At 42.0% G+C, this 24,875-nt stretch overlaps 3 non-coding genes across 3 annotated transcripts; all 3 read right to left on the bottom strand.

Annotated features, from left to right (window-relative positions):
• Nucleotides 1-1,972: 1,972 nt before the first annotated feature.
• On the bottom strand, nucleotides 1,973-2,165 carry LOC132897682 (U2 spliceosomal RNA). The gene has a single exon (XR_009656361.1). It is a non-coding gene; the product is annotated as a U2 spliceosomal RNA (small nuclear RNA).
• A 194-nt stretch (nucleotides 2,166-2,359) lies between these two features.
• Nucleotides 2,360-2,474, bottom strand: LOC132895776 (U5 spliceosomal RNA). Its single transcript, XR_009655832.1, has one exon. It is a non-coding gene; the product is annotated as a U5 spliceosomal RNA (small nuclear RNA).
• Nucleotides 2,475-14,446: 11,972 nt separating this feature from the next.
• Nucleotides 14,447-14,519, bottom strand: trnar-acg (transfer RNA arginine (anticodon ACG)). Its single transcript has one exon. It is a non-coding gene; the product is annotated as a tRNA-Arg (tRNA).
• Between the last annotated feature and the right edge of the window lie 10,356 nt (nucleotides 14,520-24,875).

Below are 24,875 nucleotides of genomic sequence, written 5' to 3'. Positions count from 1 at the left end.
CACACCCCACACGGGTCTCGAACCCACAATCACTGGGTCACGGAAAACGTTGGAGTAAAATTTGGCAGACTCGACAGAAGATGGTTTCGATCCATCGACCTCCAGGCCCGGCATGCTCCCGCTGCTGACCTCTCACTTTCTGTGGGTCTGGAGCCTGCAATAGCTGTCTTCTGGAAAACGTTGGAGTAAAAAGTCCACCAGCTAGCAGAGGATGGTTTCGATCCATCGGCCTCTGGGTTATGGGCCCAGCACGCTCCCGCTGTGCCACTCTGCTGACCTCACACCCCAGACAGGACTCAAACCCATAGTCCCTGGCTTAGGAGGCCAGTGCCTTATCCATTAGGCCACTGGGGCTCTGCCACACCAGGATGAAAAAGGGCAGCCACTCAAAAATAGCTAGGTTCGTTCCTCGGCCGTCTCTCATCTCTGCGACAGAAACTTCTTTTGTGTTTGCTCAGTTTGAAATAATTTGCTGGGTCTGCACCAAAGTCAAACGCTTGCAACGTAATGACATTTCAGTATTATGGGTAGACCATAATATTGGTCTCACGGTAAAATAGCTCGTGCTATTTTACCGTTAGACCATTCACTATACACTATGTGTATAGTGATTGGTCTAACGGTAAAATAGCATGAGCGCTCGAGAACTTTTTTGATATGTTGGAAGGTTATAATTTTACTTGGCAACAGAATGTATCTGAATTCTGATTGGTTGTTGTTACGAACAATAGTGACGCGTGCTGTGCACTGCATCACTAATAATAACTAAAGACAACAGTTCCCCTGGGGGAAACTGTGAGAGTGATGCAGCGCGCTTAGCCAGGTTTTGTGAAGACACGCCAAAGGGCGGGCGAACGGTTCAAAAGCTACAAGCAGAAAGTGTATATTATTGCCCTTCTGTTGTGTCCTTGAGCCCAGAGCGGAGGGGGGAGGGACAGGGTTCTGCTGAAGTGCACATAGTGTTCTGGTCGAGGGAAATTGTGTAAAATGTGTTTCTTCAATTCAGAACACGCTTAAAACGTTTTCAAAAGAGAGGCGGAGGAACCAAACATTTCTGATCAAGATGGCGGAGGCTGTTTTGCTGATTCCGTGAAAATGTTTGATTTGATTAAAAGGTGTCTGGGCCGCGAACAATGTCCACATCACCATCGGGTTGTTGTTGTTGTTTACATGTGTCATGTTACAGGAACTTGGTCAGCGCTCTGCAGGTCTTAACTGAAGCACTTCAAATTCAGGGTTAGCAGGCTGCTAAAGTTTGCAGGCACTTCACAAACAAGACTCGGTGCAATATTAGCCAACATTAGCACAATCTGATATGATTTAACAATGTCTTTGTGACCTTAATGAACTCCAGTTTTTGTCGGATTGTTATTTACATGCCACACAAACTTAGAAAACAGTCATATTCCCATGTTGTCGTTTTTACACACTGAATCCGAACTGTTGTTAACTGATTCATTTTACAACCTAATCTAACGCTACATTCCTCAAGGACAGTTTGCTCGCGAGCAGCGGCTCACTGCACTGCAACTGCACTTGCTAATTGACATGGGCTTGCTGTTTTCATGACCACGCCCTCAGAGTGAATATTCATGAGTGAATTGGGCGTGGTGTTTCGCCCAGTGGAAACCTACAGTAACCCTTTGTGTCCCGCGCATGGGGCGGGATTTTTTTCTTCAATCAGAAATATTAGTAGGGACACGCCCATACCACCCACACCCAATTTTACACCTGTGTTGTTGAACATGGAGAAAACCAGAAAATAAGGAAAAAGTTAGGGCAGGTAAAATAAAGATTTTTTTCTTTCTTTTCTAAAATAAGGTAACCATTCCTAAATCCACTATAATACCACATGAGCATATAGAATAAAAGAACCAAATTCCTATTTTAACTCACTACTCTAAAAAACCCATTCATCAATTTCATTTAAAAAGAGTGTGTTAAATAAAGAAAAAAATACTTTTTTTTTGAACAAAGGTACCATTCCTGAAGGTACTATAACATCATGTTGATGGCTGTAGCCAAAAGAACAAGCCCCTATTCCAACCAACCATTCTAAAAAAAAATTCGCTTGATATAACATCCTTATTTAGAGAACATATCAGATATTAAATTGATAAGAACACCTACTACACTTGATCTTAACCAAAAGGCTGAGAAGTGATAATTTACTGCAGTCAATAGCTTTAAATATACCACTTCCAAATATTAAAATCCAGAAAGGTAAACACAGGTAGACTCCGCCACCAACAGCTGGATCATTTTGAAGAGAGACATCGGCTTGTGGGGTGTGTGAGAGAGGCGAGTGCTTCAATGCAAAAAGATCAATAGTTCTAACATTTGTTGACCAAAAATGTTCAGCTCCGTCAGAGCAAAGCCTGCAAAAATATGTTGAACTCATTAACATTTCTCTCCACAGAAATCTTTAGTAAAAGGCAAAAGATTCATGCGTCAATGAAGAGAAACCTGATCTACACTTAACACTGGATCAGGTTAGTGACACTGGATTGGAGGTACAGAAAGCTGGTATAGGGTAAGGTGGCCTGGGCCAATCTCTTATACCTTTACAGCTTTGCTAGCGATTGCACACAGGCAGAGAAATGTCTGACCAACAAACTTTTTTGAAAGAAAGAAAGAAAGATAGATAGATAGATAGATAGATAGATAGATAGATAAGCAAGCGGGGTGTGGGGGTGTTGAATTTTGAAAAGGAACAGTTGAGTGCTGTGTGATCTGTCCAATATCACGGATGTAGGCCTATAAATTAAATATGAAAACATCAGCTGGAGTTTGATTATTCACAGGAACACTGTTGACCCCAGCAGTAAGTGCTTTCCATACCACATTTTCCTGCCTTCCTGTGATGCTACTATTCAGGCTGCCAAATAGAAATAATTTATTCCATTGGATTTGTGATGTTAAAGCTTCTATTCTGAGGGCAGATAAGTTTCTCTTCTTGACCATATTACACCTCTCCATGTCGTAAAGTCAAGGAGCAAGGCCTCTAAACCGATAATATTTAGGATTGTGATATTTAAATAACAATGGTTTTCACCCACCACATTTATCAATGCCCAATCATTCTTACGCTGTGATTGGCAAGATACAAACGTTTCATGAATCACACATGAACCCTGTCATATGGTGATTTCTACACTTTGAGCTGCGCTGGTTTCTACATTAGATTGATAAATGAGGCTTATTGTGTCATCCTTGTTAGTATAGTGGACAGTATCTCTGCATGTCATGCAGAAGACAGGGGTTCAATTCCCTGATGGGGAGACTTTAAAAATGTATTAACTTGTGCAGCAGGGGGATGGAGTGGTTCGCACTGCCGCCTCCCAGCAAGAAGGTTCTGGGTTTGAGCCCAGCGGCTGGTGGGGGCCTTTCTGTGTGGAGTTTGCAAGTTCTCTCTGTGTCAGCTCTGGTTAACCCCACAGTTCAAAGACATGTAGTTGGGTTAACATGGGGTGGTGTTGGGCTGAAGTGCCCTTGAGCATATATATGAATGATTCACCACATTTCGTGTCAATTAAATCTTATTAATAGTAACAGATCTAGATAAATCCAGTGACTATAGACCAAACTTTAATATGCCTAAAGTCAGTGTTAATGTCAATTATGACTATTATAAATTGCCAATGGTAGACCCTCTGATGATGTTCTAATAATATTCTATTTCTAAGTCTAAGTTCGTAAAAATCAGACAAGTTCATTAGAATCTAACGTCTGGTCTGGTGATCTAACCTTGTCAGATATAGGGTCGTCCAAATTCTGCTCCATTCATATGCGCGCTTGATCTGCACACGCATGCCTCCGGCATTCACTCCAATCCCCCCGTTATGCCGATCAGTGTACTTACCAGGGAATTGGCATATACCACAGGATACACACTTGAGTCCACCCATACAATTTCAGACACACAAAAAGCAGAAAGTCAACTATTAATTTTCATCAACATAAACGTATCAAGTTATATATTTTTTAACTAATCATGTGTAGTAAGGGCGGGCGGGAGATTTTTATGTTGTCAGCGGGAGGTCGGGAGGATTTTCTAAATGTTCCCTAAAGCGGGAGATCTCCTGCCCACAGCGGGAGAGTTGGAGCCTCTGTATATAGATTGAGGCACTGCCTAAAAGCGGAGCTCCCATCTGTTTCTGGGTTGTAGAATTTTCTTATATCATAGCCAGCCTCTTTTGTTTTATTTCTTTACCATTATAGTTACTATACTGTTTCCTTATGTTGTACAAAACAGACACAGAAAGAGAATAGCTCTGGCCTGATGAGTAGAGTCAGGGCAGTGATTTTATTTACAAATTTGATTTCACCATTGCTGAGATCTCATCTCATCTCATCTCATCTCATCTCATTATCTCTAGCTGCTTTATCCTGTTCTACAGGGTCACAGGCAAGCTGGAGCCTATCCCAGCTGACTATGGGCGAAAGGCGGGCTACACCCTGGACAAGTCGCCAGGTCATCACAGGGCTGACACATAGACACAGACAACCATTCACACTCACATTCACACCTACGGTCAATTTAGAGTCACCAGTTAACCTAACCTGCATGTCTTTGGACTGTGGGGGAAACCGGAGCACACGGAGGAAACCCACGCGGACACGGGGAGAACATGCAAACTCCACACAGAAAGGCCCTCGCCAGCCACGGGGCTCGAACCCAGGACCTTCTTGCTGTGAGGTGACAGCGCTAACCACTACACCACCATGCGCATTGCTGAGATAAGAATACAAAAAAAAACATCTTGGAAAAATAATATCATTTTGAAAACAAAATATAATACAATGAATACCCTGCCTGGTACGAAAACCCAGGATCAAGACCTAGTGGGATTAGAACCTCCTGGGAACGGACTCCTCATCCAAATGCATTGCATGTAGCTCTGGGGATTCAAGCTTTGACTTTGAAAAGACAATTGAGGTTTCGTTAAAAAAAGTGCAATTGAGTCATCCAGGGGTATTTTCACGTTTTCTAATTTATTTGGTGCAAATGGTTTGCGCACATTCCAGGATATCCAACAAGAATATAATTTACCAGGATTCTCATTCTTCTTGTACCTCAGGTTGCGTTCAGCCATGAAAGCTTATGGTGTCCCATGGAACTCAGCTTTAAATGACCACCCAATGTTTTGTTGGATTAATCCCATTAAGTGTTCAAGGGGTGCAGTCACTAGAATTTATAATTTTTTACTCACTAGCGTTCAAAAACCTATACAGATTCTATCAAAATGGGACCTGGAACTTTCTTGGTTGGGATTCAAACCGGATTGGGAAACAGTGTGGTCAAATCTTTGCCTCACTTCTAAAAATCTTAGTCATGTACTTATCCATTTTAAGACTATCCACCGTTTCTATCATACACCCTATAAACGATATCTCATGAAACGTGTAACCCATCCTCACTGCAGCATCTGTAACACAGGAACTACTGGTACATTTCTACACATGTTCTGGGACTGTCCAGTTATTCAACGCTTTTGGAACTATGTCATCTGTGTGTTACGTGATCTCACAGGACTGGACTTTGACTTGGACCCTTGCTTACTTTTGCTTAATGATGATTCAATGTATGATTTTTCTCTGTGTGAAAAAAGAGTGTTGATGTCAGGGTTCACTGCTGCTAAGAAGACTATACTGCAGCAATGGATACACCCAGACACAAATCTTAGAAAATTTTGGATAGCTTCTTATCACTATATAGTTTGTTTGGAAGGTACAACTGCAAAGATTAACAAGGCAAAGGAAACCACTGTAAACACTTGGATGAGCATAGCTGCTGCCCTTAACGACCTTCTATGAATACCTCTATCTCTTTGTGTTTGCTGCCAGCACAAGTTAAGTGTCCTGTATTTTTAATTTTATTTTATTTAGTGCTTTATCCTGAAAGTAGCCTTCTTGGGTTTGTATGTATGTTTTAAAATATAATAAAAAGATGATCACAAAAAAAAAAAAAGTGCAATTGAGGAAATATTTAAAACACTCAACATCATCATTATCAACATACTAATATTAAGAAATTGTATTATGAAACTAGAAAGACCATTAAAGAGTTTTCTAGAGTTTGTTCATAAAAGATGAACATATTTTTCAGGTCCTTATTACACGGTTATCAAAATGAATAATGCACGTAATAGTGGCGCTCCTGCACCCAAAAGCGAGTGGAGCCCCATAGGCATAGAGTGTGGATACATAAAGAAACCCATCAAGTTGTTTTCCGATGGTTACAGTCCTGTGTGTGCCTGCCACCATACCAGTGTTAGTAATTACCAGTCATACACACCGCCGAGTAGCCCTTCCATCCATTATCTGTAGCCACTTATCCTGTTCTACAGGGTCACAGGCAAGCTGGTGCCTATCCCAGCTGACTATGGGTGAGAGGCAGGGTACACCCTGGACAAGTCACCAGGTCATTGCAGGGCTCACACATAGACACAAACAACCATTCACACCTATGGTCAATTTAGAGCCACCAATTAACCTAACCTGCATACCTTTGGACTGTGGGGGAAACCAGAGCACCCGAAGGAAACCCAGGCAGACATGAGGAGAGCATGCAAACTCCACACAGAAAGGCCCATGTCGGCCGCTGGGCTCAAAGCCAGGACCTTGTTTCTGTGAGGTGACAGTGCTAACCACTACACCACCGTGCCGCCCCCGCCTAGTAGCCAGTGTCAGTAATTACCAGTCATACACACTGCCTAGGCGGCACGGTGGTGTAGTGGTTAGCGCTGTCGCGTCACAACAAGAAGATCCATGTTCGAGCCCCGTGGCCGGCGAGGGCCTTTCTGTGCGGAGTTTGAATGTTCTCTCTTTGTCCGCGTGGGTTTCTGTCGGGTGCTCTGGTTTCCCCCACAGTCCAAAGACATGCAGGTTAGGTTAAATGGTGACTCTAAATTGACCATGAGTGTGAATGGTTGTCTGTGTCTATGTGTCAGCCCTGTGATGACCTGGTGACTTGTCCAGGGTGTACCCTGCCTTTCGCCCACAGTCAGCTGGGATAGGCTCCAGCTTGCCTGCGACCCTGTAGAACAGGATAAAGCGGCTAGAGATAATGAGATGAGACACACCGCCTAGTGGCCAGTGTTATAGTGTAGTCAGACACATCAACCAGTATACATATCAAGCAACATGTGAACTGGTGCCTTTTGCTATTTTGGATTTTTGAAAAAAGTATTTTTCAAATTTTTACATAAAAAATTGATTTTGACTTAGTTTCTCAGAGCAATGTTTGTTTCTGGACCATATATCTAAAACTAATCATGATCCAGATTTGAAACTTGGTATGCATGTTAACAAGGTGATGTTACATGTTCCTAACATTTTTTTTTTAACGTTTCACCCTTACCCCCAACTGCTCCTTGGATGCTGTAGCATACCTGGCCACTGCTGTGGGTATGTTTGTGTTCTCAATGCTCACTTGTGTGTGTTCACTGCTTCAGATGGGTTAAATGCAGAGGAGAAATTTCACTGTGTGCTTCAGTCTGTGCTTGAGTGTACGGGTAACAAATAAAGACTTCTTCTTCTTCTTAAATCTACTCGGCTCGATAACACATGTTCAGTACTGACACCGATACTAGTAAACAATCCTGTTGTCTTTGCAGTGTGATTCTTGCCGTCTACAAAGATCTCGTTTCTCCATGAATAAAAACAAAAGCATGTCACATAAAATGATCAGTGATCAGGTTTATTTTACACCCAAATGCTTGACACTCGGCATCTTTAGGGTTGTTTACAACAATTTAGAAGCAATGTGTCCACGAGCTCCACTAGCCTCGCTAAATCATGTTTAGAGCGCTGTTTGGAGTGAAACCATCTGACTGCCATCTTACCACTCACATTGTGGAGCAGCATGGTCATTCAGACTACTGGAAGCTGCACAAAACTTTTTCTGTATTTTTAGGCTCTGAATGAGATTCTCTCACAACATGATCAAAATGTGCGCTGTTCAATTAATACTGTATCTTCAGCTACTATTAACACATCATATCCATCTTCCATCAAATACTGCCTGGAAACACAATAAACTCTCTCAACAACCTCTCTCTTCTCCTTTCGGCATTTCATCCGCGTGTGCTATAGCCAAAACAGCTGGAGCATCTGTATCTACAGTTGTACAAAAAGCAGCTCCTCCTTCTTCAAATACTGCATCAAATACTGCAGTGCCAAATACATTACTGTTTCTGAAATGTGATCAGGAAGTTTTACAGGGGCACAGCAGATATATATTGGGGCACGTGCCCCAGTAAAATGGGTCTGGCGATGCTGATGGACAAATCATAAATTCAAGCAACAGGCTAAATGCAAGCTTGACACTTACTGTGCGGTGAGCTCTTTGGGATGGCGCTTCTGACTTTTGTTTCCAGATCGTAGGAACTGCTCTGCGTACCAGACATCGCTCAAATCCTTCTATATGAATCTGCATGACAAATTTATCTTTTTCAAAATGCATGGAGCAGACACCAAACCGTCCTGTCGGCTTGAAGTTACCTCTCTTCGTCAGTACAAATCAAACCCATTCGTTTCACAAGTGTCCTGCCGACTTTGGGCTACAATGGATTAAAATTCTTCTTTTTTAATCAGCTACACTTGAACAGCCTTGAAGGACACACCCCTGAGGAGGCATGCTTTGGTTTTAGTTTTGTTGCAGAATAAAAAAAAAATTGTTAAAAACGTGTTACACTTTGCAAAGCAGATGAAGCCAGAAATGCCACGAACTTTCAAGTGTTTCGCATATGATGTCACTTCATTGAATGAACAGTAACTTACCAGGAATGCGTTCGTGTAATGGCGGATTCAAAGAGCCAAACTTTACCAACTAAACAGAACATGTTCCCGGTCTCGTATTAAAATGCAATTTAGACAGTAAACTTTTTAACATGTCTAGTTTTATAAGGTATAATTTACAAGGTATATTAAGAAATGTGAGAAATTTTAATTTTTAGCTCATCTGGACCAAAGGTCTGGTGGGCCAATGCCATGGGCTGCTGAGGTCAGTGTAAAGAGGTCGGGTTGGTTTCCTGTAGCAGAACTTGAAAACTGTGACAAATGATATCTTGAAACTTGGTATATAGTTGGTAAATAGGGCGGGGGATATAGATGACTCTGTCTTCTGGCTTGTTTATTGTGGCTGAGATTTAATGTGTTCTTTATGTGTGTCTCTTGCAGGTCTGTTTAATATATTTTTGAGCCCAAATCTGATTGGATGTACTGTATCTATGTTACACTAAAATCTGGTAAAGGATGTTCTCAGCACTTTCAGAGAATTGTGTAAAATAAAACCACCGCGGCCTCCACACAAGGAGGTTGGGTTTGATTACACACATCTGCAAAGGAAACAGAAACAAAGAGACGGGGACAACCAACACTGCACGAAAATCCACAGCAGTGAAGAAACCACATTACCTGACTTAAATGTAAATTATTTAGAGTTATGCAGACATGTTATATCTACCTCCATTCATGCAGTATTTCAGTATCTACAGAGAATTAATGACGTATCATGGCCCTTGTAAAATGTCTTTAGGAGGCAGTTAGTCACACCACCATATTGGGGCAGGGTTTTTACATTACTCAGAGCATATTTACTGTTGATATCAGGTGACATGTCAAACAACGTACATGATTTCAACAATAATTACAGGGTCATAATAGACATTAATTAGAACAAACACCAGATATATTTTTTTCTGGTAATATATTGGGAAATGAAACAAGCTGCTGATGCTAAAAGCTTTCAGGTGAGTAACAGCACAATCATAAACCAAAACATTAAATGAAAAGAGAATGTCTGCACTTTTTCCTGACCTAATCTGAAATAGAGAAAATGCCACTATGCCCCACTGAATGGCAAACACCACGAGGAATTTCAGACATTCACAGTGAGTATCTGATATATACAACATATAGAAATGTGATATCTGTATTCCAGCTGTTAGAAATTACACAAGCTGCCAAAGTGTTACACTCTCACAATTCAAATAACCAAATTTTACAATCATGGTGAGCAGAAAACCATCTCAAATTGCAAAACACATCGAACATTAAGTTGGATGAGCTACAACACCAGAAAACCACATCAAGTTCCAGTCCTGTCAGCCAAGAACCGGAATCTGAGGATACAATGGCAATAGACTCACTGAAACTGGACAGTTGAAGATTTAGAGAAAGACGAGGAGAATTTTTCCCCACTAATCTTCAACTGTATAATCACCAGCGGCAGCTTGTGGACTAGCAGGACTAAGCCCTCCTGTCTTTCAAAGAAAAAAAAATCAGTATAATATTTCATTTTTTGGCTTCTACATTATCTTATTTTGGTTAACAAATGTTTTAAAGATTACTATTTTGGACTTTTGTGAAGCCAAGTACAACAGCACCATCATAAAGAAGAAGAAAAGAAAAACAAACAATGATATAAAATGAGGCTTTGGGCAAACTGAATGAGCCCAGCGCTGTAGATTCACTCAGTGAATCAGGAACAGCCTTGTCAGATGATTACACAGAGTGACCCGCCCCCTAGTTATAATCTCCATATGGACTAATACTAACCCATTTCCAGAAAAGTTGAGATATTTTCCAAAAAGCAATTAAAACAAATATCTGTGATGTGTTAATTCATGTGAACCTTTATTTAACTGACAAAAGGACAAAGAAGAGATTTTCAATAATTTTACTGACCAACTTAATTGTATTTTGTGAATATAAAAAACCCTCAGAATTTGATGCCTGCAACACACTAAAAAAAAAAGTTGGTTTATCTAATGGTTATTAGATGGTTTCAAGATGGCGGCATGTATGGATGCAGCATCCCCTCGCAAACCCAATAACATGGTGTTTTGAAATGTTTCTTCATCTATGTCTACATGTTTGTATACGCTAAGACACAAGTACAGTAGCCAGTTTTTGGTGAATATTGGCAGAACAAGTGAACACAGCTTGACAAGCAGCACAAGAACAAAATCTCTAGAGCTTCAGCCTACTCTGTCAGATCACAACATCACTGACTTCAAGTACTGTTTCCTATCAGGAGAGGGGGCACTGCAGGCATTGTGAGAGGAAGCAGGAAAGGGGAAAGTGCAGAGGGACATGGACTAGGCTAGCGGCTCATCCGAATAGACCGGCAGTACCATCCATCATATTCGCCAATGTTCACTCCATAGACAATAAGATGGACCATGTACACCTTCTGAGAGCCACCCAGTGCGACACAAGAAAATGTTTGTATTTTCACAGAAACATGGCTAAATAACATCATCCCAGACTCCGCCATACAGCTAGACTGGCTAATGTGCCACATAGCTGACAGAGCCTGGGGAGTGGGAGGTAAGACCAAGCAATGCTCAGTGTCGGGATATGATAGTGGTTTCTAAACACTGTTCAGCTCTGGTGGAGTTTATGATCATGAAGTGCTGAACTTTTTACCTGCTGATGGAATTTACAGCTATTTTGTTAGTAACTGAATGCATTCCACCCAGCACTAATAACATCAACAGAGAGGCAGCACTAAGTGAACTGTACCAAGCTATCAGTGAGCAAGAGGCAGCCCACCCAGATAGATTTCTTATTCTTGCTGGGGATTTTAACTATGCCAATCCAAAGTCTGTTTTACCCAAGCTACACAAACACGTTGATTTCCCAACAAGAGGAAATAATACACTGGACCTTGTTTTCACTAACAGCAAAGGAGCATACAAGGCTGCCCCCCTCCCCCACCTCGGACTCTCTGACCACATCACAGTTATGCTAAAGCCAGCATACAGGCCAAAGGGTGAAAGTGACCAAATCAGTTCTGAAAGAGATACACGTACGTGTGCAGCCAGAAGGTGCTACTTCTGCACTTCAGAACTGTTTTGACATTACAGACTGGGACAGTGATGCAGGCAGCCATGTACAACCAAAACATAGACCTACTAACCCTTCACACACCTTCTTCAGTCCTCTGCCTTCTGGAAAAAGGTACCAGAGCCTCCAAGCTAGCTCCACCAGACTGGCAAACAGCTTTATATACCATGCTGTCAGGATGCTGAATTCTCTCTCTCCCCTATCTCCAAATAACTCAGTCTGTTACTAAAATTCATCTGTAGTATTGTCAAGTAATAAAGCACTTGTCACTTTATGACACTTCCTCACCTCAACATCTGCTCACGACTCATCCTGTAAATGGATCATGATTTGCATATTGCAGATACTCCCATATCCTTAGCCATTTTGCACTGTTACTATTACCATTTGCACTAATACAATTTGCGCTGTTTCTGCTTGTGTGGTATTGTGTGTGTGTGCTTTTTTTAAAATCAATGCTTGTTTTGTTTGTGTATTTATGTCTACACTGAGGGTCTTGGAGAAACAATATTCCAATCTGTGAAAAAGCCCATTTGCATGGCTCCGTCCTCCATTGCACAGTTGCTCTGTTCACTAGCTGAGCTCTAGTGCTCCCTTTTTAGTGAGCTCAGTCAGCAGGCTGGTAAAGTCAAAAAAATTAGGAAAAACCTCCTGTAATAGCCAGCCAGCCCCTGGAACTGCCTCACCCCTTTTTGGTCTTGAGTCTTGGGCAGGCCACAATCACTGCATTCTTATCAATTTAGGGATGCGCCTGCCCATGACCCAAGTGAAAGCCCAGATACTGTACTTCCACCCACCAAATTGCACACTTCCTTGGGTTTGCTGTGAGTTGTGCATATTTCAGTGATCTCAGGACTGCCCTTGGGTTTTGGAAATGCCACTGCCAATGTCCCTGTGTGCTCGTGACAGGAATTGAACTACTGTATGATGCAATGGCTGGAGCGCACCTCTGCAGAGCAGGGACCTAATCTGTGAGCAATGTCCACTGAGTAAGCCAGCTGGTCCACGATGTCCAGGGAGACGTGTTCGAAAATGTCAGCGATGATATTCTTCACTTTCTCACCTGCTTGCTCCAGAATGCCAGACACTTGTAGATTCCATCTTCTTTTATAGGCATCCAGGTCGCTGCATTGTTTCTGAGGACACTGTTCTCTTTTTCTAAGATGTGGACTTTACTTTGTAAGGCGACGACTTTATTTGTCACGTCTTCTACCTGTTTCCCCATAAAATCAAGGACATCGATGACACTTTTAATGGGATTTGTATTATCTTTAACCATTGCCTCAAGTGACTGCAGCTGTTTGAGAGATTCTTCTTGCATCTTTTCAATTCTTTCCATTATTATTAGCAAAAGCACAATGGGCACAGCCTCTTTATAATCCTCGTCATTGGCACATGTCTTCGACTTTTTGGCTGGTCGTGGTTTTGGAGTTTCTGGTACTGGCACCAAACACTGTTCCATTCCGTCTTGTAAAGCATCTGGTTCAAACTTTTCACTCAGAGACTTTCTGGCATACAAATCCATTACAGCGCAGCTATCTTCCTCTGTTTCCATATTGACGAATAACCTGAAAAAAGTAGCAAGTATGCTTACCAACTTATGTTCACTTCTCCTTTAGTTAGCAGGTTCACTGAATGGTTAACTCAAGGCGCTAGCTGGATAACAGTGAATAAAATGAAAGAAAACAAGGATTAAAAAATTGTTTCTGAGCGAGGTCCTTGTAGTCGCTATTTAGTTTATCAATTAGGTTCATTCTAATCAGCCCTTAAGCATATTTAGCAATTCAGCACATTAGTTTCATTCATCATGTTGCGGAGCTACACAAATCACATATTACACTGATGCCATCTTGGCTGCCCCCCTGTTGCTCTTCTTCTTCACGAGCAACTTGGCTTGTATATTTGTCCACCTCTTTCTCCGTGGCTATAGGTTCTAAATCATCCTCAGACAACCAACCAAAGATTGAGGATGAATTTGAAGAGCCTTTTTGTCTCTTTCAAAAGAATTAGTTTCAAGAATGGACGCCACTGCAGAGAATAGTATAGAGTCCATGTGGACACAAAAAAAGGCATTGGTGCCCATGATGTCACACATGCAGCACCGCTAACCTGTAAATCGCTGCGATCTAATAATGGCGGACAAGCTTTTAGTGATTTTTGGAGCAGAATTCATATGCAAAAATGTATTTTTGAACAAATTTTTTTATTTATACGCTAACTTAGAAGAAGAAGAAACCTTTATTTGTCACATGCACACTTCAAGCACAGTGAAATTCATCCTCTGCATTTAACCCATCTGAAGCAGTGAACACACGCAAACACGCCCGGAGCAGTGGGCAGCCACACTACAGCGCCCAGGGAGCAGTCAGGGGTTAGGTACCTTGCTCAAGGGCACTTCAGCCCAAGGCCACCCCACGTTAACCTAACTGCATGTCTTTGGACTGTGGGGGAAACCAGAGCACCTCAAGGAAACCCACGTAGACATGGGGAGAACATGCTCCACACAGAAAGGCCCCCACCAATCACTGAACCCAGAACCTTCTTGCTGTGAGGCAACAGTGTGAACCACTACGCCACCCTTTAAAATTTTCAAGCCAACCAGGAGTCGAACCTAGAATCTTCTGATCCGTAGTCAGACGCGTTATCCATTGCGCCACTGGCCCTATAACTTTGCAGCCTATTTGAGCACATCACACACAGAAAGCCAGAGATTTTATGATGCAATTTTCATGAGACCAGCACTTTAAGAACGATGCAGCCAGCATTCCTTCAATTTTTTTTCTAACAGGTGAACAATTTAAGGTCAACCCTGGTCTTATCCAGGATTTCAACCTTGGATCTCTCACAAGCGAAGCGAAAATCATACCAGACAAAGCCAGACGACCCACACAAAAGTGCTTATGTGCTACTGGAATTTCATTATATCTTTCAAAGTTTTGACTTTTCATGTCTGCAGGATCCTGCTCAATGTTTGAGATGGTTGCATGAGATGTGTGGAGGAAAGCAGGTTCATGTTACTTTTGCTTTCTTCAGAAAATCTCTATGGCTAACCTGACCAAAGTGCCAGGCTCACTGGTATGGCAATTAGAGCACATACTGTCATGCCCGGCTTTGCCTTGCTGAGAGTGCTCACTCCTTCCGCATGTATTGAACTTTAACTTGTCCACCCATACGGAAAAGATATAGACAAATCATATACTATTTTTACATGTTTTATCTGAACTCTAGAAGATTTGTATATGACAGTGAAACCAGCTATAGGATTTTTGTAAAATATGTTTAGCATGAAACATATAAAACTTTGCAACCTGCAAAGGCTGTATATGTCACTAGTCCGTCATACAATATCCTTACAAATGTCAGAGAAACTTCATTTTAACCACATGACAATTGCTGTAGGCCTTTCACTTTGTGTGTGTGTGTGTGTGTGTGTGTCACTGGGAGTGGGTGAAGAGAGGAGAGAGCTTGCTGGGCGGCATGGGGGAATGCAAATATACAACCTTAAAAACATTAAAGAGCACTGTCAACATCTCTCCCACTGATAAAGCATATGAACATCTGACATGCTGTAAACAGATTTTCACTCTGCAAAGTCCTAATTATTACAAAGGTCATAGGTCACAAAGGTCAAACATATATTGATTGCAATAATAGAAAGAAGAAAGCAGCTATACACTGTATTTTGTCACTTTATTGAAGAAATACAACATTTTATGCACATATTCCCTTATAACATGTACTGTATAATTTCATATTACAACTGATATACACAATTAATTAATTCCATCATTTACAGTAACGTGTTTTTATTAATCGACAAACAACTGGGCTGGACTGAGTACACTGAATATACATACATGGCTTAACTATCTGTACAGTGTTGATGGCTTTGTGAAAGCCTGTGGGAAAATGGATAGCTGACATGTAATTCAGAGAGGTTTTGACGATTGATCCTTTGACAAACCTCTGACTTGTGCAATTTCCATGGTTTCCAATGGCATATAAACAATCATCACCAGTGTCAATGAAGTGGGAAATTCTAAAAATACTCCCATCTTTCAAAAGCACAACAGAGTTGTTTCTTTGTTTTGTTTTGGTGTAAGTATGGCCATGAACAATTTCTCCATTTACAGCCATTCTCCTGTAGTACTTAACAGTAGTCTTTGTTGGAATATCCTTCACTTTTGGCCCTTTTCCACTACCCTTTTTCAGCTCGCTTCAGCTCGCTTCAGCTCACTTCAGCCCGACACGGCTCGCGTTTCGACTATCCAAAAACAGCACGACTCAGCTCGCTTCAGCCCTGCTTAGCCCCCAAAACTCGCACCGTTTTGGAGTAGGGCTGAAGCGAGCCAAACCGAGCTGAGTGAGGCTAGGGGCGTGAGCAGACACTCCCCTGCACGCTGATTGGTGAGGAGGAGTGTCCTCACATGCCCACACACGCCCCGCGAGCACGCTGGGATCTGTAAACACCGTAAACCCGGAAGAAGGAGAATTACGAATTACGAGAATTATGAAGCCTTATGCGCCTCGCCTCATCTATACGCTCTTGCCAGTATCTGTTGGCATTGTCGGTGACAACAAGCCACAGCACCAAGACCAGCAACACTAACGACTCCATGTCCTCCATGTTTATTGTTTACTCTCTGGGTTGTGAGACTACCGCTTAAAAGCTCACTGATGTCACTGTTTGCGCCGCCAAACGACATCACCTGACGTCCACCCACTTTCGCTAACTCCACCCAATGTGTCCACCCAATGTGTCCACCCATTTCCAGCCAGCACGGTTCAGCGCGGTTGTAGTCGAAATGCGACTCCAACAGCCCCGCTCGGCTCGACTCAGCACGGCACGGCTCAGCCCGACTCAGCCGCGTTGGTAGTGGAAAAGCGGCATTTGTGGATGGCAGCCTGGTCACAGGCAGAGATTACTCTTAATTGTGGTGAGCCAATGGCTGTCACCTCACTGAACCTCTTGACATGGTGCTTTCCAGGTCTCATGTCTTTGCAAAACTCTTTAACCTCTGCTGGTGCATCTGCTAGAAATTGCTTTGCTAAACGGGGGAATGCGCGGGCCATTACTACCCGTTTGCAGATCTGCTGTGGAACAGCTTGGCTACTTTTCACCTGTTTCAGGAGGTACCCATTAAAATCTAGAGTCAACAATTCCCCTGCGGGAAATTGTGAGAGTGATGCAGTGCGCGTAGCAGTCACAGTTGCTGGAGCTGAGCTGTACTGTGTGAATGTGTGACTTGCCATGAAGCTACAAGCCTGTGTCTCTCTGAGAGGGAGCAGCCCCTCCCTCCCGTGTGTGTGTGTGTGTGTGTGTGTGTGTGTGTGTGTGTGTGTGTGTGAGAGCGAGCATCCCCACCCGCGCGCTGCGAACAGAGAGACAGAGAAGCACACAAAAAGGGCAGTTTTTCCTCAGGGGGGACCCCCCAAACAATGGGGATTTACATGAAAACGGAAGAAGATATTCACAAAGTTCTTTCACAGTGAGCACCACAAGGGTCTCCTGAACACACTGATGTAATTTTTTTGTCTGTAGTGTAAAAAATGAGGTCACTAGAGCGAGTTAAAGACAAGTGCCAGGATTAGTTTATGGCATGAGGAAAGTCATGGACTCAATGACTACTCCTACTACTTCACCAGTAGTAGGTAGTATTGCTGGGTGGTCATCCACTTCAGGACCCACTTCTGAAGTATCACCAAAATCCACAGCCCACTCTCCCACTGCATCACCAATGGCCCAGTCACCTAAGGTAATTGATTTTCAAAGAATAAATGAACACAGTATAGAAAATGAATCTACTGCATGTGAGACATCCTTGGAAAGTGTGTACTATTGTATAGTGTAATTTACTCTTATTACTTTGCCCCTCACGGGGTATTTGGCCAGGTATTGCAATGATGCTGTCTGTATGTCTGTTTGTCCACCTGTGTGTGTATCCTCTGCAGTGGGAGCCAAACACACATCATCATACAATCTTGGACAAACACACACACGCACACACATCTATGCATAATGCAACGTTAAAAAGCCGTCTGTAGCATTGGTCAGGAGCCCAGGTTGCCATCTCTGATTGCATTTTTACAGTCTTAAAGCAATATTCTGGGAAAGAAGCATTGTAGGATCCTTTGTTGGTTCCCATGATCAAATGGACCCTAGACCCTAGAATGCTTCTATGAACTATTGCTTTGAAGTGTATTGTGATTGGGGGGAGGAAAAAGTAAAAAATATTCCAGCTTTAATGCCGTTCTTGTGTCCTCATTTAAATAGGTGGAGATTTATCCTGGGACAGGAGTGATGGTGGATAAGCTGGCATGGACCTATGCCCTCAATTCAAACACAGTCACAGTCTTTGTCAGGCATCTGATCACTGCTGTTTTCCCTCTGGACACTCTACTAGTCAATAACCTATGGGGCACCAAAAGGACTGGAGCTGGCGATCGGCTACCCCTGGATAAAGTGAAAGTCAATGCAATTTACTGTAGGTTTTCAGCTACAGTATTATATAATGATGTTTTACACTATTATGCATCTGCTGACAAGAGCCTTCTAAGTTTTTGCATTTTTTTGTTTTTTCTTTTGTAGGTGCAACTATCGAGCGGTTTCCGCAGACCCCTCTTTCAACTATTGGCTCAGCGATCAATGCCAAAATCACTGAACTAAGGGCAAAAAACAAATCTGTCACACTTTGAGGTTAAACTGCATTTTCTGCAGGGCATGTTAGTGAGATTTTTTTAGAGTTATATATATATTTTGTTTATTGTAATGCTGCTGTTTTGTACATTTTTGTTCATTTTGTGAAGCATTACCTGTCATGGTCCTACCTGTGGGCTTCTCTCTTCAGGTAACATCTCCACTCAGCATTACCGGCCACGCCTGCACTCACTTCCTCTTATTATCTTTCAGTGACTGTCATTGGCTGTTGCCGATCACCTGCTCCCCCCCGTGTGTATTTAAGCTGCAGTCCTCCCAAGCCTCTGTGTCAGATTGTCTGCAACTCTCAGCCTGATAACCTGCTCTGTGTTCCTACTACTCTGACTCCTGAAAATATCCTGTTCCGTCTGACTCTGTCTGCTTTCCAGCCCCGGTAACTTAATCTGCCTTCCGTTCTGTTGACTCTGCCTCTTGCCTGCCTCTCCTGTACCTTCGCCTGATCTCCAGCTCGCTCAGCCCTGCTGCTCGGCTGCCTCTCCATCTTCCTGGTGTGTGCAGCCCTGCCTGGAGCCCTACTCACCTGACCCTGCATTTCTGTCCCCTATCTTGCTACCTGATTTGTGACTCTGTGTTCCAGCCTGCTCTCTACTCCTGCCTGCTGAGGTACTGCTTGCTGGGAGACTGCCTGAAACCCAAGTACTGTCAGCCTATAGCCACAACTCTCTGACTTTGCCTGATCCTGTCAGATCTCAGAAGCTAAGCAGGGCCAGGTCTGGTCAGTACTTGGATGGGAGACCTCAGATGTCACTGGCATCCCTACCTCTCAGTTCTCCTGCCACTGGACTTCACCCACACACATTCTCCCAACTCCCTTTTCCCCTGTTATTAATAAACTGTGGTTTGAGCGCGTTTGGTCCCTGACAATTACCAAGCCACGTCTGCCCTTGCTACGAAGGTGTTAAAGTTCAGTGAATAAACCTAAAAGTGATACGAAAAAACTGTGTTTTCCTTACATTGACAGTAATTGGTTGACATTTTAAAAACATAGATAAACCTGAACAATTCATACAAAAAACCTCTTCTATTTTTACATTTATAGTAATTGATCGACATATAAAAACATCTATAAACCTAAAGAAGTCATACAATAAACCTGTCTTTTTCAGTAGGTTGACATATAAAAAACATAGAGAGCCATCATAGAATACCTTTACGATGCATCCACAATTCAAACAAAAACATATATGTTTGTGTGGATTTACATATAAAAGGCATATACATTTTAAACTGTAAAATATAATTTAAAACTACAAACATTACATGAAGCATACAAAGACGGTGTAATTCATCATACACATTATCTGTAAAAACCATGCACAATGTTCCCTTCATACATACTAGATTTTCATAAAAAATTTGTATGAGGAAAATGCAAAAGGGGCCACTTTCAGGAGTAAATCAGACATGGCATATATATTTATTTATAAATCCTTATATAAGGATTTACTACTTAGACAGTGGTAAATTCTTATAAGTTCTTTACTGTTTTTTTTTTTCGTATGGGCATCACCACCTTCATGAACAACTTTAGCAGTGAAAAGTGGCTCTATTGAATCTGCCATGGAGTCACCTGTCATAGAAAGGAGAATATAATGTTTTTAATCTTTACATAATCAAGCCAGAACTACATAAGTCAGACCCATATTCTGTTATTAATACCACACAGACTAATTAATCACTAATTCAACACTTAATATTTCTAAAGTCACAGAAAAACGTTGACTCACCGAGTGAGAGCCACAGACACATGAATATAACAGTGAGCATGACGAATGGTCTCAGCTGAATGAGAATATTCTTTCTGTGCTCTGATATATTAAGATCATAAAGGTTCATGAAGCTCCACCCCACAGCATCACATGACAGTGTCACCAATGTTATTGACTGATTGATGATTCTTACTGAATAATCCTGGCTTTACATTCAGCCTCATATATGGAACCTGATTTAAGCACATTGTAAGTAAATGCAAACTGGAAACAGGAACAGCTAATAGTCAAAACAATGCAGTGCAAATAATTTAATCTTAAAATAAATTATTTAATAATTACATCAGCATTTAAAGTGAGCTTTTGAATAATTATTTTTATTTATTTATTTATTTATTTTTAATCAGTGGTGTATGTACATCTCGTAAGTCCTGGCCCAGATGTCTCTGTGGAGCAAATTAACTTTTTTTTTTTCCATCTTCAAACCAATTTACATTTATTTATTTATTTATTTATTGTGGATGATATTAATATTTAACTAGAAATGCCTTGAACTATTTGTACCTCTTATGTAAGGGCCAGTACATCACAAAGCAGTTTTCCTTAATGGTCATGAAAATTAGGTTGAATTAAGCTGTTTGTTTGTGAACAGAATCATCGCACACCCCAAACTTTGTGGTAAATGTTTTTTCACAAGTGTATTTTACTGATTACTATTTAAAATAAATGCTTAAACTGCATTAATGCACTGACTGTTGGATTTTAATAGAAAGATTATTGACAAGTTTGTCTAGATGAGAGATCACTGTGCATCTTCACTTATTTTTATCATGGGATGTCATTAGTCACTGATATATTTTACATTGCGATATAATTTATTTTTTGGCTGTAGTTTTAAATCACAGGTAGAGGTGCAGCACTTTCTCTGTTATAAAATGTCTGTGCGACAGATTATGAATATGGCAGAATTTGGCTTTGTGACATGTTAATGTCAGCATCAAGGAGAAAGTACTGTAAGTTGTGATGTTTTTGCACTACTTTAGAGTAGCTTTTTTTCTTTCATTATACCTGATTAACGTACAATGGTGGCACGGTGGTGTAGTGGCTAGTATGGTTGCCTCACAGCAAGAAGGTTCCGGGTTTGAACCCAGTGGCTGGCGAGGGCCTTTCTGTGTGGAGTTTGCATGTTCTCCCCATGTCTGCGTGGGTTTCCTCCGGGTGCTCTGGTTTCCCCCACAATCCAAAGACATGCAGTTAGGTTGATGTGGGGCGGCCTTGGGCTGAGGTGCCCTTGAGCAAGGTACCAAACCCCTGACTGCTCCCTGGGTGCTTTAGTGTGGCTGCCCACTGCTCTGAGTGTGTGTGCATGTGTTCACTGCTTCAGATGGGTTAAATGCAGAGGATGAATTTCACTGTGCTTGAAATGTACATGTGACGAATAAAGGTTTCTTTAATTTGAAATTGCAAACTAAAAACAAAGAAGGGAAACAAGAGAATTTAAAAAAAACCTCACAAATATCACAAAAATGAATTTGATGTGTCTTTCCAGGTGATTTGATCAAGCAATATTTCCAAAATTGAAATGCAATCCCATTTCTTGTATTTAAGTCACATAACATGACATGATGTGCAAATGGAAATGCTACCTTTCTGAAAAAAAAAACACTCTTTTAGAGCTATCGCAAGAGAAGAATCTATCCTGAGAGGAGAAAATCCAACATCACTCAATGGAAACACAGGCCATTCACAATTGTGCTTTGTCAAGAAAAAGAAAAAAAATCCATTCCTTCTATTTTGCATAAAACTGCACTGGAAACCCATCTCATGATTGATGAGGTGTGTAGAAGTGTTTAGATTTATTCAGTGCATTAGTGCATAGCTTCATTAGCAGAAGTGTTTGCTGTCCGACAAGAATTTCAGAGTTAAAGACACCTCAGGGTTTGTTTCTTTTTTATAGTTATCAGATCCTTTAAATCCTGTAAATTGGGAGATGGGGCCTCCATGGATCAGACTTGTTTGTTCAGCACATCCCACATCTGCTTGATTGGATTGTGATCTGGGAATATGGAGGCCAAATCAACACCTTGAACTCTTTGCCATGTTCCTCAAACCATTCCTGAATGGTTCTTGCAGTGTGGCAGGGTTCATTATCCTACTAAAAGAGGCCACTGCCATAATGGGAATACCACTGACATGAAGGGGTGTACTTGATCTGCATGATGTTTAAGCCTCACTCACAACCCACCGTATGTGCTACTACAGGCGGTCTACAGTAAAAAATTTGGCAAAACCATGCTTGAGACTTGAGCGACACTTGCGTGTGTTCAGCGCCGTAGAAGGTCGCAGACTGCCCATGGAGACTTTTGGTCCTGCACATGCAAATTCTACAGGTCTTGCGACAAATCAAGAATGCATACACTACATACGGGACCCGTACTCCTTTTGAACACCTGAACCAAGTCAGCAGAGCGGCTAGTAGGGGCTTTTTGCGATGACAGTAAGACACATGAGTGACACACAGTCATTATATGAGTGACGTGCCTCAGAAGTACTACACAAGTATTCCACACTTGCTATTTGTGCGGCACGCAAGACAGAAGTACATCTCACTTTCTACCCCTATGTGTGGTGTGCACGCAGCACACGTGACCTGCACGCGACACAAGGGGCAAGACTCTGGGTATATACTGGGGAGGAACCAAGGAACCGATCATGTAGCATTGTAGAAAGTCAGAAGACCACCTCATTTGCTGTTTTTATTTGAGTATTATGTTAATTTACTATGCAAACATCAAATAATAAAATGTGAGTATAAGGGAATAATACATTTTATTACACTGTAAAAAATCCCAAATAAATAGCCCAACAGCTTGAGCACTGAAACACACTTTGACTCCGAGCTGCTGTCCTGCTCCTCCTCCTGCTGAGTGGTGGGACGGGGTGTCAGGATGTCCTTGTCCTCATCACTGAGCGTGGCACAATGGCCTGACAGCGATGATGGGATTGCAATGCCCTCACTTCTGGGTGTCGTTAGCTGAAACATACATGAAAATCAGCATATATAATATTAATTACATAAGCATATAGATACTGAAATGAATGTTTAAAGCATGTGCATTTACCTGTGAAAATACCTCTGGTGGGGTGCTGTGCCTTCTGCTGGCTTGAAGGCATACTTCTCCCTGTCCGTGCAGGGCTTGCCAGTGCTGCTGCCATCATCATCAAATTCTTCCTCCTCCTCCCCCTCTGCTGTTTCAGGCTGGGTTACTTCACTTTTGCTCGCTTCTTCTTGGGTCCCATTTTCTAAACTTTAAACTGAAAATTTTTTACTTTTTCCCACAAAATATCCAATGTTCTTCAGTCGAAAGACAGATTCAGAATGCTGCAGACATGCTGGTTTTATACCCACTCCTGGCTTGCATCACACACAAGTTATTTCATCTCATCTCATTATCTCTAGCCACTTTATCCTGTTCTACAGAGTCACAGGCAAGCTGGAGCCTATCCCAGCTGACTACGGGTGAAAGGCAGGGTACACCCTGGAGAAGTCGCCAGGTCATCACAGGGCTACACATAAGTTATGAGTGATTGTAACGTGCTAATCACATGCGTCACACACGCTTCACAAGTGCGGCCAGATCTCGTAGTGCAGGAAACTGGTAAAATGCAAGTCTCACGCACTCCACTCTCACTGAACATGCACTGATCACATGCGTCAGACATACGCTTTCCACAGGCTAAAGGCGCAATTTTTCCCATGCCTTGAGGAAGTCAGGCATGCAACCTGTACTTTGCCCGTACTCCTCCCCCAAACTTTCCCCTCGGTTCACCGCGACCCTGCAGCACGGCTGCAAGCTACCAAACCCTGCGTCCCGTGTGTGTCCAAAACACTTATGGCAGGTCGCAAGCGAGGCTTTAGGTAGGTGGGGGTTAGGCAGATGGAAAGAGAAAACCTCCACTAAATACACACAATTTCAAACTGAAAGTCTTCATTGTAATCTCACAGTCAATTGAAAATATTTTTGGTTGTTTATTTTATAACAGACATTTTCTGGAGTATTTAATTAAAGTGGGAGATAAAGCAGCTGCTGATCTTGGTAATACTATCAAAGATGCCGTCAAGTCATTAGGCCTTACAGGTGAGTGTTGTATGTTATATCTGTGTGTGTGTGTGTGTGTGTGAGAGAGAGAGAGAGAGAGAGAGAGAGTGGCAAACTGGGTGTTTTACTTGCTTTAGGTGTCTTCCTTCCTGTGGCCTACATTTACATTTAGAGTAGCTTTTATCCAAAGTGACAGTTGAACTCAGCAACTCAGCAGTCATGGTATTAATGTCCTGCCTTGTGAATAAGAAGTTCAAAAAGCACATATGGGTGTCATGGTCACGTGTCCATATATTTTTGGCTATGTAGTGTACCTACATACTGTATACCGTACCTGGGTGTTCACAGGTTGGAATAGGAAATAAACACTGATAACCTCTATGTGAATTTCTCCTTGAGTCCTGTACGTGTTTCCTCCAGGTTATCCAGTGTCCTGTCTCCTTCCAAAAACATACCAGTAAGTACATTGGAGATGTCCATCCATCCATTATC

The sequence above is a fragment of the Neoarius graeffei genome, chromosome 1 (genome assembly GCF_027579695.1).
Source record: "Neoarius graeffei isolate fNeoGra1 chromosome 1, fNeoGra1.pri, whole genome shotgun sequence".
NCBI lineage: Eukaryota > Metazoa > Chordata > Actinopteri > Siluriformes > Ariidae > Neoarius > Neoarius graeffei.
Note: the sequence above shows the minus strand (reverse complement) of the source record. Positions and strands in the feature narration are given on the sequence as shown.